The sequence below is a fragment of the Grammomys surdaster genome, unplaced genomic scaffold, assembly GCF_004785775.1.
Source record: "Grammomys surdaster isolate TR1022 unplaced genomic scaffold, NIH_TR_1.0 535, whole genome shotgun sequence".
NCBI classification, from domain to species: domain Eukaryota; kingdom Metazoa; phylum Chordata; class Mammalia; order Rodentia; family Muridae; genus Grammomys; species Grammomys surdaster.
The window spans coordinates 159,645-177,900 of record NW_021604954.1 but is presented as its reverse complement, the minus strand read 5'-3'; the positions used below and the strand labels follow the sequence as shown (position 1 = coordinate 177,900).

Genomic DNA, 18,256 nt, shown 5'->3' with positions numbered 1-18,256 from the left:
AATCACCATTCCTGACTTCAAGATGTACTACACAGCAATAGTGATTAAAACCAGATCGAATTGGTACAGATACAGAGACCCAAAAATTGATGAATTCAATAGAGTTTAAGATCCTGAAATACATCCACACTACTATGCTCACTTGATCTTTGACAAAGAAACCAAAACTATAACTAGAAAATAGAAATCCTCTTCAACAATAGATGTGGGTCTACTTGGTAGTCTACAAGTAAGAAAATTAAAAGTGATCCATTTCTATCTCCTAATACAAAGTTCAGGTGCAAGTGGATCAAACGCCTCCACATAAAACCAGATACATTGAATCTGATAGAAGAGAAAATGGGAAATAGCCTCAAACACATGAGCCCAGTCAAAAATTTCCTCAACAGAAATACAGTGGCTCGGCTCTAAGGTTAACAGTTGAAAAATGTGGCTTCCTGAAACAGAAAAGCATCTGTAACCAAATGACACTGTCAATATGACAAAATGGCAGCCTACAGATTGGGAAAAAAAACTTTTACTAAACGTAATAGAGGGCTAATATCCAAAATATATAAAGAACTCAACAAGTTAGATTTCAGAGAACCAAATAACCAAATTAAAACATGGGCTACTGAGGTAAACATAATTCTCAACTGAGGAACATCAAATAGCTTAGAAGCACTTAAATAAATGTTCAACATCCTTAGTCATCAGAACAGTGAAACTCAATATTACCCTTGGATTCTACACTACATCAAACAGAATGGCTAAAAGAAAAAAAAAGAAAAAAAAAGAAAAATGGAAAAATTTGAGTGACTGCAGATGTTGTTGAGAATGTGTAGAAAGAAAGAAAAAAAACACTCCTTCATTGCTACTGGGGATTGCAAGCTGTTATACCCACATTGGAAATCAATCTGGTTGTTCCTCAGAAAATTGGAAATTGTTCTACCTGAAGACACACCAATACTGCTCTTGGAAATATATCCAAAACATGATCCACCATGTCAAAGAACAAAATGTTCTGCTATGTTCAAAGCAGCCTAGTGGATGAGAGCCAAGAGCTAGAAACAACCTAGTTGTCCCTCAATGGAAAAGTGGATAGGAAAATATGGCACATTTTCATAACATATTATTACATAGCTATTGAAAATGAGGACATCACAAAATTTGCAGGCAAATTGATGGAACTAGAAAATATCCTAAGTGCCATAACCCAGAACGAAAAGGATATACATGGTGTGTACTCACTGATAAGTAGATATTACTCAAAAAGCTCAGAATACCCATGATATAAATCACAGATCATAGGAAGCGTAATAACAAGGAAGGCCAAAGTATGGATTTTTTAATTCCACTTCCAAAGGGAAACAAAACAATCATGGAAGGAAGAGGGAGGAGGGAACTTGGTGGAACGCAGAGGAAGAGGATAAAAGGGGGGATGAATGAGGCATTGTAGAAGACAGGAAATAAGAACAAAGGGACAGGAGAATGAATACAAATATGTAGCTATGTGGGGTGATGAACATTTGGAACCACTAAAAAGACCCAGACAACAGAGATGAGTGAGTCTCAGTGATCAACGGGGATGACATTAATATAAATGCCCAACTCTGTGCAGATACAATCTGAAGAAGCCACCTCAACTATGTAGATATGCACCCCAGGTGAAGGATGGGACTACACACCCATCTCAAACTTTTGAGCTCAGATTTTTTTCCTGTCTAAATGTAAAATGGAAACAAAAACTGAAGCAGAGACTAAATAAAAGGCCACCACGAAATCGACACACTGGGATATATCCCATGCAGAGACACTAAAGCATTACACTATTGGTGATGTCACGCTGTGATTGAAGACAAGAACCTAGCATTAATGTCCTCTTCTTTTATTATTGAATATTTTCATTATTTACATTTGAAATATTAACTCCTTTCCCAGTTGCCATCCCAGGAAACCTCCTATCCCAACCCACTCACTCTGTTTCTATGAGGATGTTACTTCACCCACCCACTCCAGCTTCCTAGACCTTGCATCCCCTACACTGGGGCATCAAGCCTCTACAGGACCAAGCGCCTCTTCTGCCAGTGATGGCCTATAAGTTCATCATATGCTACATATGCAGCTAGACCCATGGGGGTCCCTTTATGTGTACTTTATAGTTGGTGGTTTAGTTCCTGGGAGCTTTGGGTATTCTGACTGTTTGATATTGTTGTTCTCTGAATGATGTTGCAAACCCCTTTAGTCCTTTCTCTAACTCCTACATTGTGGACCACATGCTCAAATAATATCAAAACAACACTAAAATTCCACCACATACCAGTCAGAATGACTAAGATCAAAAACTCAGGTGACAGCAGATGCTGTCTAGGATGAAGAGAAAGAGGAATGTTTTTCCGTGGCTGGTGGGATTGCAAGCTGGTATAAACACTATAGAAATCAGTCTGGCGGTTCCTCAGAAAACTGGGCATAGTACTACCTGGGACCCATCTGTACCACTCCAGGGCATATACCCAGAAGATCCTCCAACATAAAACAAGGACACATGCTCCACTATATTCATAGCAGCCTTATTTATAGTAGCCAGAGGCTGGAAACAACCGAGATGTCCCTCAACAGAGGAATGGATACAGAATATGTGGTATATTCACACAATGGAGTACTACTCAATTATTAAAAATGATGATTTCTTAAAATTCATTGGCAAAAGGATGGAACCAGAAAATATCATCCTCAGTGAGGTAACCCAATTGCAGAAGAACACACATGGTATGGACTCACTAGTAAGTAGAAATTGGCCAAAAAGAAGGTCAGAATACCCTCGATACAATTCACAGAACATAGGAAATCATATTCTGATGTCCAAATCCAAACATTAGACAGAACGGTAGGACCCCAATGGAGGAGTTCAGGCAAGCACTTTAGGAGCTAAAGTGGTTTGCAAACCCCTTAGGAAATACATCACTATCAACCAACCAAACACCTCAAAAGCTCCCAGGGACTAAACCACCAACCAGAGAGTACACATGGAAGGACCCATGGCTATAGCTCTATATGTAGAAGATTGCCTTATCTGGCATCACTGGGAGGGGGAGTCACTTGGTCCTGTGGAGGCATGATGGCCCAGGATAGGGGAACACTAGGGTGATGAGCCTGGAGTGGTTGGGTGGTTGGGGGAGGACCCTTATAGTGGCAGGGTGAGGGAGGAGGGAATAGGGGCAAGTAGAGGGGAAAGTTGGAAGAAGGATAACAATTGAATTGTAAATTAATGAAATAACCAATTAGACAAAAGTCTTTCTGGTCTCAGTGGGTGCCATGAGCAGACCTTGGGTGCTACCTCAACACTAAGTCCTGCAACACTCAGAAGAACTTTGACTGCCAGTTGCTCTAAAATGCTCAAGATCATAGGTGAGGAGGCTTCAACATTGTCCCCAACACCTGCAATGACTGTCTCCCCAGTGATCCAGGATGCAGAAACCCCCACCCAGCCAGTGGCAAAGGTTCCTTCAAGTCTGAGCCAGTACCCTGAGAAGACCTTAGGAACAAGCTACACACCCAGTCCCGCAAAACCAGAGGAATCTCGACTTTCAGGTGCTCTAACATGCCCAGAATACAAGATCTTATGTTCTTGGTTACACAAGCATTTCAGGATCCAAGGGGCAGGTTTGACACATTTAGAATCTCAGGATCATGGGAACCCAGAATCACAGGATCACAGATACAGCTCGACTCTGAGGAGTTCTGAAATAAACAGTATCCCAGAAGGGACAGGTACCTTTTAGAGACTGCAAGGGCAGGTAGGACTAAAGATAACCAGAGGGTGAGAGGCAATCATTGAAATATAAGCAACAGAAACCAAGAAAAGCAATATTAAGATTTAAACTCGCTTTTCATCATGAGGATAAAAAGGACTTTAAGAAGGAAATAAATAATTCCCTTAAAAAATACAGGAGAACACAGGAAAAACACAAAAAATACCACAAAGAAAACACAATCCAACAGATGAAGGAATTTAACAAAACAATTTAGGATCTAAAAATGGAAAGAGAAACAATAAAGAAACCACAATGTGAGACAATTCTAGAGATACAGAACCTAGGAATGAGATCAGAATGCTAGAATAACCAACGGAAAGCAAGAGATAGAAGAAAGAATCTCAGGTGCAAAAAATACCATAGAAAACATTGTCACAAGAGTCAAACAAAGTATGAACTCCCAAAATCACCTAATCCAAAATATCCAGGAACTCCAGAGACACAAGTAGAAGAAGAAACCTAAGGTTAATAGGTATAGAAGAGAGTTAACATTTCCAACTTAAAAAGCCAGTAAATATTGTCAAAAAAATTATAGAAGAAAATCCCCTAACCTAAAGAAGGAGATGCCCATGAACATAAGGGAAGCCTACAGAGCTCCAAAAAAAAAAATAGTCCAGAAAAGAAATTCCTCCTGTCACATAATAGTCAAAGCACAAAATACACAAAACAAAAAAAGAACATTAAAGCAGTAAGGGAAAAAGGTCAAGTAACATATAAAAGCAGGCCTAAGAGAATTATTCCAGACTTCTCACCAGTAACTAAATGCAAGAAGATTCTTGGCAGATGTCATACAGAGCTTAATAGAACACAAATGGCAGCCCAGGCTACTATATTGAGCAAAACATTCAATTAAAATTGTTGTAGAAAGCAAGATACTCCATGACAAAAACGAATTTATATAATATCTGTCCTCAAATCCAGACCTATATGTAAGACTCCAACACAGGAGGGAAACTCCTCCCTAGACCAAGCAAGAAAATAAATTTTAACAGCCCCAAAAAAGATAACTACGCAAACATAATTCCATCTCAGAAGAAACAAAATAACAGGAAGCAACAATCAATTTTCTATAATAACTTTTAACATCAGTAGACGCAATTCCCCAATAAAAAGACATAGACTTACAAACGGGATATGTAAACAGTACCCACCATTTTGCTGCACACAGGAAATATACATCAGTGACAAGGACAGACAGTATCTCAGAGCAAAAGACTAGAAAAAATTTTTCCAAGCACTTGGTCCGAAGAAACAGGCTGGAGAAGCCATTCTAATATCAAATAAAATTGATATTCAACCAAAAGTTATCAAATCAAAAAACAAGGAAGGACACATCAAAGAAAGTTGAACCAAGAAGTCTCAACACTCAACACCTATGCTCCAAACACAAGGGCACCCACATATGTAAAAGAAATATTACTAAAGCTTAAAGCACACAATGAACCTCACACAATAATAGTGGGAGACTTCAACACCCCACTCTCACCAATGCACAGATCATGGAAACAGAAAATAGAGACACAGGGAAACTAACAGAACTTATAGACCAAATGAAATTCTCAAATATCTGTAGAACATTTCATCCTAAAACAAAAGGATATATCTTCTTCTCCGGACCTCATGGTACTTCTCAAAAATTGACAATATAACTGGTCACAAAACAGGCCTAGACAGATACAAGAATATTGAAATAATCCCATAGGGATGCAGAATATTATGGATAATTATTGATTGCCAGGGACTAAGTTTGGTCTTCAATAACAACAAAAACAGTGGAAAGCTCACATACACATGGAAGCAGAATAATACTCTATGAAACGATATCTTGGTCAAGGAGGAAATAAAGAAATAAATTAATGACATTTTAGAATTCAATGAAAGTGAAAGCACAACATAAAAAAACTTATGGGACACAATGGAAGCAATGCTAGGAAGAAAACTCATAGCCCATAGTGTCTCCAAAAACAACAACAACAAAAGTGGAGATATCATCCACTAGCAGCTTGACAGTACATCTGAAATCTCTAGAATAAAATCAAGCAAATGTACCAAATCAGGGATGAAATTAACCAGGTAGAAACAAACAGAGCTATGCAAAAAATCAATGGAACCAGGACCACATTCTTTGTGAAAACCAACAAGATAGATAAACCCTTAGGCAGACTAAACAAAGGGCACAGAGACAGTATCCAAATTGATAAAATCAGAATGAAAAGGGAGACATAACAACAGAAACCTAGGAAATTCAACAAATCATCAGATCCTAGTACTCAATAAACTGGAAAATCTAGGTGAAATCGACAATTTTCTAGAGAGATACTAGGGACGAAAATTATATCAGGATCACATAAATCGTCTAAACAGTCCCATAACTGTTAAGAAATGGAAGCAGTCATTAAAATTTTCATAACAAAAAAGCCAAGGACCAGATGGTTTTAGTGCAGCATTTTTTCAGACCATCAAAGAAGATGAAATACAAATATTCTTAAACTATTTCACAAAATAGAAAGAGAAGGAACACTGCTCAATTCTTTCTATAAGCCACAATTATGCTTATACATAAACCACACAGAGAACCAACAAAAGAAGTGTACTTCGGACCAATTTCCCTTATGAATATGGATGCAAGAATACTCACTAAAATTCTCTTAAATATAATTCAACAATAATTACAATAATTATCTAATGTGATCAAGGTGGCATCATTAAACGGATGCAGGGATGGTTCAAAATATGAAAATTCATAAACATAATCCCCTATATAAACAAGCTCAAACTACAAAAACAAAACAAGATCATCTCATTAGATGCTGAGAAAGCATTTGAAAAAATGCAACACCCATTCATGGTAGAAGTCTTGGAAAGATCAGGAATTCAAGGCTCATAGCTAATCATAGTAAAACAAATATACAGCAATCTAGTAGCCAACATCAAACTAACTGGACAGAAACTTGAAGCAATCCCACTAAAATCAGGGACTAGAAAAGGCTGCCCACTCTCTCCCTATGTATTCAATACAGTACTCTAATTCCTAGCCTGAGCAATTAGACAACAAGAGGAGGTCATAGGGAAAAAATTGAAAAGGAAGAAGTAAAAATATCACTATTTGCACATGATATGATAATATAATTAAGTGACCCCAAAATTTCTACCAAAGTACACCTAAACCTGATAAACAACCTTACCAATCTAGCTGGATATAAAATTAATTCAAACAAATGAGTAGCTGTCATATACTAAAAGGACAAATAGGCTGAGGAAGAAATTAAGGAAACAATACCTTTCACAATAGTCCCAAATAATATTAAAAAAAAATGTATGTCACTCTACTCAAGCAAGTGAAAGATCTGTATGACAAGAACTTCAAATCTTTAAAGAAGAAAATTGAAGAAGATCTCAGTAGATGGAAAGACCTCAAAAACTCAGGGATTGGAAGAATTAATGTATTAAAAATGGCAATCTTGCTGAAAGCAATCCACAGATTCAATACAATCCCCATGAAAATACCCACTCAATACTTCATAGAGCTAGAAAGAGAAATTCTCAAATTCATTTGGAATAACAAAAAACCTAGGATCACATAAACTATTCTCAACAATTAATGAACTCCTGAGGGAATCACCATCCCAGACCTCAAGCTGTATTACAGAACAACAGTGATAAAAATAAAACTGTATGGTATTGGTACAGAGACAGGCAGGTAGATAAATGGAATAGAACTGAAGACTCAGAAATGAAACCCACACTCCTATGGTCACATGATCTTTGACAAAGGATCTAAAACCATCGAGTGGAAAAAAGCATTATAAGCTCTAAGATTAAGGATTGGCAAATTGGACCTCATAAAATTGCAAATCTTCTGTAACACAATGGACACTGTAAAATAGGACACAACAGCATAAAAGAGTTTGAGAAAAATATTTTCAATCCAACATCTAATAGAGGGCTAATATTCAGTATATAAAAAGAACCTAAGAAGCTCAACTCCAGAGAATCAAATAGCCCTATCAATAAATGGAGTGCAGAGCTAAACAAAAAATTCTCATTGGGGGAATATTGAAAGGCCAAAAAGCATCAAAAGAAATGTTTAACCCTCCTTAGTCAATCGGGAAATGAAAATCAAAGCAACCCTGAGATTCCACCTCACACAATCAGAATGGCTAAGATCAAAAACACAGGTGACAGCAGATGCTGGTAAGGATGTCGAGAAAGAGGAACACTCATCCATCATTGGTGGAGTTGCAAGCTGGTGCACCCACTCGAACAATCAGTCTGGTAGTTCCTCAGAAAAGTGGACATTGTATAACCTGAGGACCCAGATATACCACTCCTGGGCATATGCCCAATTTGCCTCAATATATAACAAGGACACATGGTACACTATGTTCATAGCAGTCTTATTTATAAAAGCCAGAAACTGGAAAGAACACTGATATACTTTAACAGAGGAATGGATACAGAGAATGTGATATATTTACACAATGTAATACTGATCAGATATTAAAAACAATGATTTCATGAAATTTTTAGGCAAAACCCTGGAACTAGGAAATATAATTCTGAGTGAGGTATACCAATCACAAAAAAAAAAAAAAAAACACACATGGTATTCTCTCCCTGTTAAGTGGATATTACCCCAAAGAACGAAATACCCATGAAGCACAGATCACATGAAGCTAAAGAAGAAGGAAGACCAAAGTGTGGATGCTTCAGACCTTCTTAATAGGGTGAACAAAATACTCACAGGAGGAAATTTGGAGACAAAGTATGGAACAGAGACCTAAGGAAAGGCCACCCAGGGACCTGCTCACCAGGTGATTTATTTGATATACAGTCACCTATCCCAAACACTATTGAGGATGCTGAGAAGTACATGATGACAGGAGCCTCATATACCTGTGCATTGAGAGGCTCTGACGGAACATTGCAAATACAGAGGCAGATACATGCAGCCAACCATTGTACTTACCACGGGGTGTACAAAAAAAAGGAATTTTAAAAAGGACTGGAGGAGATGAAATTATTTGCCAACACAAAAGAAGAACAAAAATATTAACCAATCAGAAACCCCAGAGCTTTCATGGAATATACCAACAAAACAGTTCACAAGGAGAGTCTCATAGATCTATCCAGATATATAGCTGAGAATAGTCTTTTAAGGCATCAATGGAAGGAGAGGCCCTTGATACTGTGAAGGCTCCATGCCTGGTATAGGGGCATGCCAGTGCTAGGATGCTGGAATTGGTGGGGGGGGGAACACCCTCATAGAAGCAGGATGAGAGGAATGGCATAGGGAGATTCTGAGGGAAAAGCCAGAGAAGGGGATAACACTTGAAATGTAAAAAAAGGAAGTATCAAATAAAACAATTAATTAATTAATTAACTAATTAATTAATTAATAAGCTCATGCAGGAATGGCATGGCAAGTCCTAGCATTGGAGCCTTGCAAATATTGGGTTGGCATTCAGGAAAGTCTTCCTGAGAATGTCACCAGTAAACCTCGTGCAAGATCAACACATTAAGATACATACCTGATGATGAGATAGACCAGGTGGAATTATCTCTGGGCACTCCCCCCATGGGGAAACCAGTGCTGCAGAACAATGACCAGAGGAGTCTTGAGATGTTCTAAATGTGTCTGTAGAATTACGTTATGTAATGATTAGCAGGGTTATATTCTTGTGCATTATGACTCAGAAGTACTCTTAATGTCTGCAGAAAGCACTGGAGGAAAATGATCTGGGAGATCCTTTCCAGATATATTCATCCAACCTAGGACTGGACAGTGTACAGAAAGTCCAGGTTGGATTTTGGGTAGAGGATCAAGAGGAAAACAAGGTATAGTTGGTGCAGGATTAGAAATTACCCTCTGATTATACTGTACAGATGGGCTTGGTTTTCAAGGAATCAACAAATAATTCCACTAAAAGAGATCATAAACAGGAGACTATGTGTGGGAATGTGAGGATTATGTTAGTAGCTAATGTTCTTAAGGGTGTTCCAGTGGAAAAGAAGTCTGATCTATGCTGGCAGAACAAGGCACTGGATGGCAGAGATGAACAGGTATATGTTGTGCTATGGCACTAGCCAGGCAAATCATCTGTGACAACAGATACACCTGGAAGACAAGGAATTTTTCTGGGAGAAAATAATATACACAATTCATTAAAAAGATGTGCCGAATAATGGTTGACACAGGAATTAGCTCTACGAGTGTAGATACCCTGGGGCAGGAGATTTCTGTAGTCTCTCAGTAGGTAAGTCCAGTAAGGCTTTTATGTCACTAGAGCAGTGCCAAGGAATTTGGCAGTGGAACTGGCAGCAGATGTTTTGAGGACAATCATCATACCAACCAATGCATTTTGTGTGCCCACAGTGTTATGAGTTGGTAGGGTAATGGCCCAGGTAAGCATGGTTCCAGACATGACCAGGAAATGAATGCTACCACAGCTGATGCGTGAACATGAGATTTAATCCCTGGACAATGTTAACAGCTCAGTTTAGTTAGGTTAGGATCAGTCCATGTGCCACATCTGATAGGAGGCCTGTGCATAAGCCGTCAGATTTGGAGGGTAAACATGGTGCAGGGAGGATTGTATCTCTGGAATTCAACCTGGAAAGCCAGCTATGGTGGTGTGAAAAAGGTTGGTCCTTGTAGGCTCATACACTTGAATTCTAGGTAGCTAGTATTTGGCACTGTTAGAAGGGGTGTCATTCTTGGAGGAGGTGTTGAATTTTTGGAGAAAGTAGATCATTTTGAGGTGGACTTTGAGGTCTCACATGCTCAAACTGGGCCTACCTTGGGTCATAATTCCCTGCTTCTGCCTGAGGATTCAAATAAAACCTGACAGCTACTTCTCAAGCATCACTTCTGCCCACAGAGCTTCTCCCTTCTTGCCAGGAGATATTTCAACATAAAGCCAGCCTAAATTAAACTTTTTTCTTTATAAGTGTTGTTGTGGATCAAGGACTCTCTACCAGCTCTAGAACTGCTGAAAGGTTTTGCACTTTCCCATTGCCTCCCATTTGCTAAAGCATTAAATTACATTCCTAAAGCAAATTTCCAATGTCTAGTCTCTTAAGTGGAAAATAAATTGTTCCTAGGAGTGGTTACCTGCAGATCCTGCGGCAGAAACACGGGAAAGGTTTCCAGAACTTCAGGCCCCAATAATACGAGAAAGTCCAAAGGGGTTTCAGGAGTTTTATTGTTCATGGTGTGTCATAGATGGTCTAGATGTGCATGCACCCTCTGTTAAAGTGAGTGCGGGCCTGAATTAAATAGGTAAGAGGAAAGAGGAGGGTCACTTAATTTAGCTACACCCTCCGGCCTTTAGGTAACTAATTAATGTGGAAGGCTTAAACCTGTAGTCATGCCCTCCACCTGTAGCCCTATGTGACTGCAAGGTGCAGATCAAATGGAGATCATAGACTGCATTTCAGGAGCCTGGAAACTGGGGGCATGGCAAGATATGTGCTGTCAATCCACAGGCAATGGACACCTGTTGGGTGTCCTGTTATCTCAAAACCAGTGCTCTACCAAGGAGACCAAATCATTATTTCATGGTCCTACAGTTACCAAGGTCCAACCTCAAAAAAAAACAAGGTCCTGTGTGTGTCATTATATCCTCTTAGAGTAGTCTTAGGAGACTCTTGGACATCCCTGAAATTGCTCTGTGCATCCAGAGATAGTCACTGGACATTGGAAATATTACAGTTGTGCTTGGCTTGGGGAGCTCACCAAGAAAGTCTGTACAAGCTTCATGGACATAGCTATGCCTGGCAGTGTACAGATGTTGCTGGCACATAGGAGTTAGAGCACACAGACTTCAAACCAGTACTAGAACAATGCAAAAACAGAATATCATCTGTCACCTGATTGGAGAGGCTTTAGCAATTCCTTCACTGAGATAGGACTGGGAGGATGAGAAAGGTTGTTCCACAATTCCTTGAAGCTCATAGGGCAAATATGGCAATAAAAGTGTTCCTTAAGAAGTGCATCCAGCAATAGATAGATGGCACAGACAATCTATATTTAGGCAGTATGGAACAGAAATCTCAAAGGTAGGAATTCTACAGAACAGTGGATCGGAGCAGACCAGCAGGCGCGGGGATCCCGGGAAGGAGCTGCCGAATGGCAGCTGCAGATATAAAGACCTGAAGTAGCCTTTCCAGTCTAAAGATGGAAAACAGTACCACCACCATTTCTCTGGAGGAGCTTGAAGAGCTACAAGAAGCATTTAATAAAATAGATATTGACAACAGCGGGTATGTAAGTGACTATGAACTTCAGGACCTATTTAAGGAGGCAAGCCTTCCCCTTCCTGGGTACAAGGTGCGCGAGATTGTGGAGAATATTTTAGTAGTTGCTGACAACAACAAAGATGGTAAAATCAGTTTTGAGGAGTTCGTGTTGCTGATTCAAGAGTTACAATGCAAAGATATCAGCAAAACATTCTGAAAAATAGTTAACAAAAGGGAAGGGATCACTGCTATTGGTGGAACGTCATCCATCTCCAGTGAGGGCACCCAGCATTCTTATTCAAAGGAAGAAAAAGTGGCTTTTGTTAACTGGATAAACAAATCTCTTGAGAATGATGCAGACTGTAGCCACCTTCTACCCATGAACCCCAACTATGGCAGCCTTTTCAAATCGCTTGCAGATGGCATCCTTCTTTGCAAAATGATCAACTTATCTGAACCAGATATAATTGACAAAAGAGCTATCAATAAGAAGCTCACTCCATTCACAATGTCGGAAAATCTCAACCTAGCCCTGAACTCCTCCTCAGTCAATGGTTGCACCGTGGTCAACATAGGTGCTCAGGATCTCAAGGAAGGAAAGCCTCACCTGGTCTTGGGGCTTCTCTGGCAGATCATCAAAGTTGGTCTTTTTTGCTGATATCGAGATTTCCAGGAATGAAGCCTTGATTGCATTGCTAAAAGAAGGGGAGGAGCTGGAGGAGCTGATGAAGCTTTCTCCTGAGGAGCTGCGCTGCGATGGGTGAACTACCATTTGTCCAATGCAGGCTGGTGCACCATCAACAACTTCAGCCAGGACACTAAGGACTCAAAAGCCTATTTCCACCTGCTTAATCAACTTGCTCCTAAAGGTGACCGAGACAATGAGTCTGCCATAGCCATTGATCTTTCAGGGTTTAAGGAGAAAAATGACCTGAAGCGTGCTGGATTCATGCTCCAGGAAGTGGATAAGCTTGGCTGCAGACAGCTTGTCACTCCTGCAGATGTGGTTTCATGGAACCCTAAACTAAACGTAGCCTTTATAGCGAATCTTTGTAATACATACCCATGCCTACACAAGCCTGACAATAATGACATTGATCTCAACTTATTGGAAGGAGAGCAAGGAGGAGAGGACATTTTGGAACTGGATGAATTCACTGGGGGTGAACCCGTAGATCAGTAATCTGTACAGTGATCTGGCAGATACTTTGGTGATCTTTCAGCTCTATGAGATGATCCAAGTGCCAGTCAACTGGAGCCATGTCAACAAGCCTCCCTACCCTGCTTTGGGAGGGAACATGAAGAAGATTGAAAACTGTAACTATGCAGTTGAGCTTGGGAAGAATGAGGCCAAATCCTCTTTGGTTGGCATTGCTGGGCAGGACTTAAATGAAGTGAATTCAACACTTACCCTGGCACTGGTATGGCAGTTGATGAGAAGATACACACTGAAAGTTTTATCAGACATTGGAGAAGGTTAAAAAGTCAGTGATGATATCATCATTAAATGGGTCAATCAGACCCTTAAAAGTGCAAACAAAAGTACTTCTATTTCCAGCTTCAAGGATAAATCTATTAGTACAAGTTTGCCTGTCTCAGATCTAATAGATGCCATTGCACCAAATGCAGTCTGTCAAGAAATGATCAAGAGAGAACACTTGACTGATGAGGACAAACTGAACAATGCTAAATACGCCATTTCAGTAGCTCGGAAGATCGGTGCCCGGATATCTGCGCTGCCTGATGACCTTGTTGAAGTGAAGCCGAAGATGGTGATGACTGTGTTTGCCTGCTTAATGGGAAAAGGACTGAACAGACTAAAATAATGAAACATTTACTGTGACCTGCCGTGTTATATGCATCGAATGTCTCAGTTTACAGAATTTTGAAATGTAGTGGGTATAAATTCAGAATATCTGTATGCTCAAAATAGTTCTGTATCTAGTAATGAATAATATCTTGTCCATACCAGTTATAATTTGTCATCTTTTTTGGATAACACAATTACCTTAACTATCAATACCAACAAAGGAATGTCTTATCAAGCTGCTATTTCATAATTATATTATTTTATTTCCTAAGAGTCTTACCAAAATGAGACTAATCCTTCTTTTTTCATGGCTCAAAAAAGACCTGTATAAAGTTTTGTCAGGTCCTTCTATTAAATGTGTTTGGATTTTTTTGATATGTTATTTAATTTTGATCAAAAATGTATCTAAAGTCATAATATGACTAAATCCTTTTAAGTTTCCCCCCCAACTATGTAAAGTGATCTAAATTTTTCTGTAAATTTCTGTATCATATAAAAATTTAAAGTGATAAGTATAATACATCAACATTAAACTTTTTATATATGAGAACTAACTCTTGAATAAACCCCCAAGATTCACTCTTGTTTAAGCTTAGGAGCTTTTTACTTAAAGTTTGATTGTAACTCCATTGCTACTTACATGTCCTAGTTTGATAATACAGTTTTATCTCCAACATCGAGCATAATACTATTTGTTGATAAGATGTTACATATATGTATTTCTCTAAATCATCTGAGTTACCCACATTTTCTTAAATGGTATGTATTAAGTGGTCAGCCAGCCATTAAGTATTTATTTTGCCCCCACAATGTGTCTGACACTTTTCAGTTGTGGATATCTGATATATGAAGGTATGTTTTGAAAATATTAATTATGAGTGTGACTATCATTATTTTCACCTAATTTCTTTCAAATACTTTCAGCCAAACATTGGATAGAATGTCCCAACTGACACCGATCCTATCCTGCTAGTGTCACATACACTTGCTAGTTTCAGTCTATAGTGAAACCTACATAATTGGAATATGCCCACCAAATGGCTTCAGTAGAAAGCTGTGTGTATAAAAGCTAATGTCTGTTTATTTTTCTTGGTTTTTACAGTCATGTATAAACCAGAAACGTTTAAGGTTCGTGTTCCTTGGGAAGAGATAAAACTTGCGACCTCTCTTCCCCAGCAGTTTTAGCAGTAGAGAAATTCTGTTGCTCATAGTTGAAGCCAGAAATGAGCTCCCCCACCCTCCACTCTAGTGCCAGTGAGCACTACCACTATACATCAAAGTGCTGTCTCTTCCCTCCCTGTTAATGAGTCGGCTGTCCACTGATCAAAGCATACATCAGAGTGAGAGTGTCTATGTCTTTAGGGTAGACTTTTTTAAATGAAGTACAGGCAGGTGGGATTCTGAAATATATTCTTCTACATGAAATTTCTTTGCCTTTTATATTTTGATGATTGTTTTCTTATGTGAAGATATAAGTATGCTTCTGCTCTTTTCCTGAGATTACTTAAATCATGCCTCTCTGATTTTTTTCACTGTCATATTTACTAAAATAATCTGATTTACATGGAATTTAGCACTTTAAGGTGTTCTTTTTCTCATGAAGTATATTTAATAAAAATACCGTTGATGAAAAAAAAAAAGACGTGCATGCAGCAATAGAGAGATGGCACAGACAATCTATATTTAGCAGTACAAAACAGAAATCGCAAAGGTAGGAATTCTATAGAAGAGGTAGATTGAGGACATTAAGAACAGTGGTAAGGTTGCCCTGGATTTCACAAGGAAAAACTTCTGTAGGCTTTGACCATCTGAAGCTGAACACTGGAGCACCTGAAGCATGGCCTGAAGCTGGAAGATGTGTTTCCAGGTCCTGTGATCCATCCAAACGGTTATGCAACCTGTGAATCCAGATTAAGAACATGAGCAGTTGAGATGGTGACAATTTGCTTGTTTCTTGGTGAACTGGCTTGAGAAGCTTTACAGAAGATTTATGATTTGAGTTAGGGCTGATAGCGAGTGGTACCCAAGCTCCAAAAGAATGCCTCTAAGAAAAGCCATTCTTTCTTCAGAACATCAAGATATAAGCTTAAACTTTGTCTATAGTGCAGGAGAGCTCTTCTTAGTGTTTCTGTCATAGAAAAATTTTACCTGTGTAAATCTGAGGAATTGAACAGAAAAATCAAAACACTTACAAGGCATTGGCTTGAAAAATAGCCCCGACTTGTAGTCATGGTTCTTGCAGAACCTTCCATGAAAATTTGGTGTAGGGGCTACTTCACATTAGACAACCATGCAATAATCGTCTTGAATCATTGGAACTCAACAGGTAAGACCCAAGTAATAGACCTGTGAAAAGAGAGCTAGAATTTAGAGTATAAAATTGTCTCAGTCTTAGTCATGGGAGAAATAGTCAAATAAATCCAGGGTACCTCTTATGTGACAGGAGTTACAGACTTGACACAAAGGAACTACACTTTCAACAAAGACTATGATGACAACCAAATGAAGAATGTGCATGGTCAGAAAGAATGCACAGAGCAGAAGTTTGCGAGTATTATTCAATAATAAACACAGAGATGCAGTGCAGGTGCTCGAGGACCTGGAGATAGCTAGTAATAGATGTCACTTTAGGGACACTTTCAAATTTGCCCATAAATGAGACCCATGTGTATTGCACACATACATACCTATAACTTCTTCCAATAAGACTGTTTGCGGACAAACTACTGCAAAATCTCACCAGGAAATTGAGTAAAATGCTGGGTTCGGAAGCCAAACTCAAAAGGGTGAAGAAGGCACTGGTAGGCAAAGGCTTATAGATCTCTTCTTGCAAATCTGGTATGTGGGACTGTAAAATCTTGGATGTTCGGCCATGCCCCCAAAACCCAGAGCCCTAGCATAAAGCCCTCGCTAGGTCACGAGACTAGCATGCCTCTGCCTCAAAATTTACATATTACCTGAAGGCCCGCCCACTTCCGATATATAAACCAACCCTTTCCTACATGTTTTGGGAAAGCTCTACACCACCCAAACGCCCTGTCTGTTAATAAATCAACACATCTTAAATCTCCACATGTCTCCTGAATTTCAGATTTGTGTAAGTCAAGACTCCCGCACGCCCCTGTCAGCGCGGGGCGGGGGAGGGACTCTAGCTAGCTGGACGGCTGCCCACGCCAGCTCGTGTCCTGTGTTCCCCACTGCTGCACGCCAGCTCGCGGAACAGGGGGATGAGAACCCTTTCTCTCTGTGGTTGGCTCTGTCTAGTGCGACTGAACAGCATGCTCCGGAACTGCCGCCACCAGCAGCTCCCCTGAGACGTCTCCACCCGTTCTTGATGCCCTCCCTCCCGTGATCAGCGCACAGGTGGTGCCCGCACTGGTACACACAATGTCCATAAAAACTGGACTGAAATATAGCGTTGGCACAGGAAGTTGGGGGCAAGAGAACCAAATGAAGGACTTAGATGCAAAAGCTGCATAATAGAACATAGGCCTGTGAATGTGTACATGGTATGGATGGGAGAGATTCATGAAAGTTACTCAGGTAACAATGTTGAGAGCAATCCACATCCACAATTATGCTTTAGCATGTTGAGGTAGAAAGGACATATTGGTTCTCCAGGAATTCAAGAGGCAATAAAAAATGTGTGTGACCTGAACTAATCAGGAACAGTGATGGTGGAACTGGAAAGGAAGGTTCATGTGAGCACACCAACAAGAGAAAATGTATAAGATAAATATATATGCACTTGTTGGGAATAGAACAGTTGTGCTTAATTCAGGAAAACTTATCATATTAAGCACATTTCATCACTGAGATAACAAATTTTATGAGTCAAGGAAGAAATCTATAGGCAAAAATAAAAGCACATAAAATTAAGGAATACTACTACATAATCCTTTGGCCACAACAGGTTTCTCAGTTTGGCAATTGTACAACAAAGAACTACTTCTGAAAGGTAGCAAAACTCAGAGTCCTCCAAACTACCTTAAGAATCATTACTCAAGGAACTGTCAAAAGTCTTTTGTACAAATTATTTTATAGACAAGTGGTTTAAACTGAGGTTCCAACTTCTCAAATGATTCTAGATTGTGTCATGTTGCCAAAAGAAAGGCCATCATTGTGAAGCTCTATCACACCTGGAAGAAGAATGTGGCAGCATAGTTCACATGGTACTGAATCTGATGAAAATAAAAAGATGAAAGATTCTAGTGGTAAGAGAATCTAAACATTCTGAGAGCCTCAAAGTCAAGGAATCTTTGTCACAAATGGAGGTCCAGCAGATAGTTCTGGAGAAGCACTGTCTGGGAAGATGGATACAGCAGAATTGAGGTTTTATTTGGGAATTCTAAACAGGGACATCCAGCGCAGCTGCTTTATGACCATGAGGATGCCCAGGAATAGGAGATGA

The 18,256-nt window shown here is 39.4% G+C and overlaps 1 pseudogene; it reads left to right on the top strand.

The window, feature by feature from the left end:
- Nucleotides 1-11,933: 11,933 nt before the first annotated feature.
- Nucleotides 11,934-13,861, top strand: LOC114633148 (annotated as a pseudogene).
- Nucleotides 13,862-18,256: the final 4,395 nt, after the last annotated feature.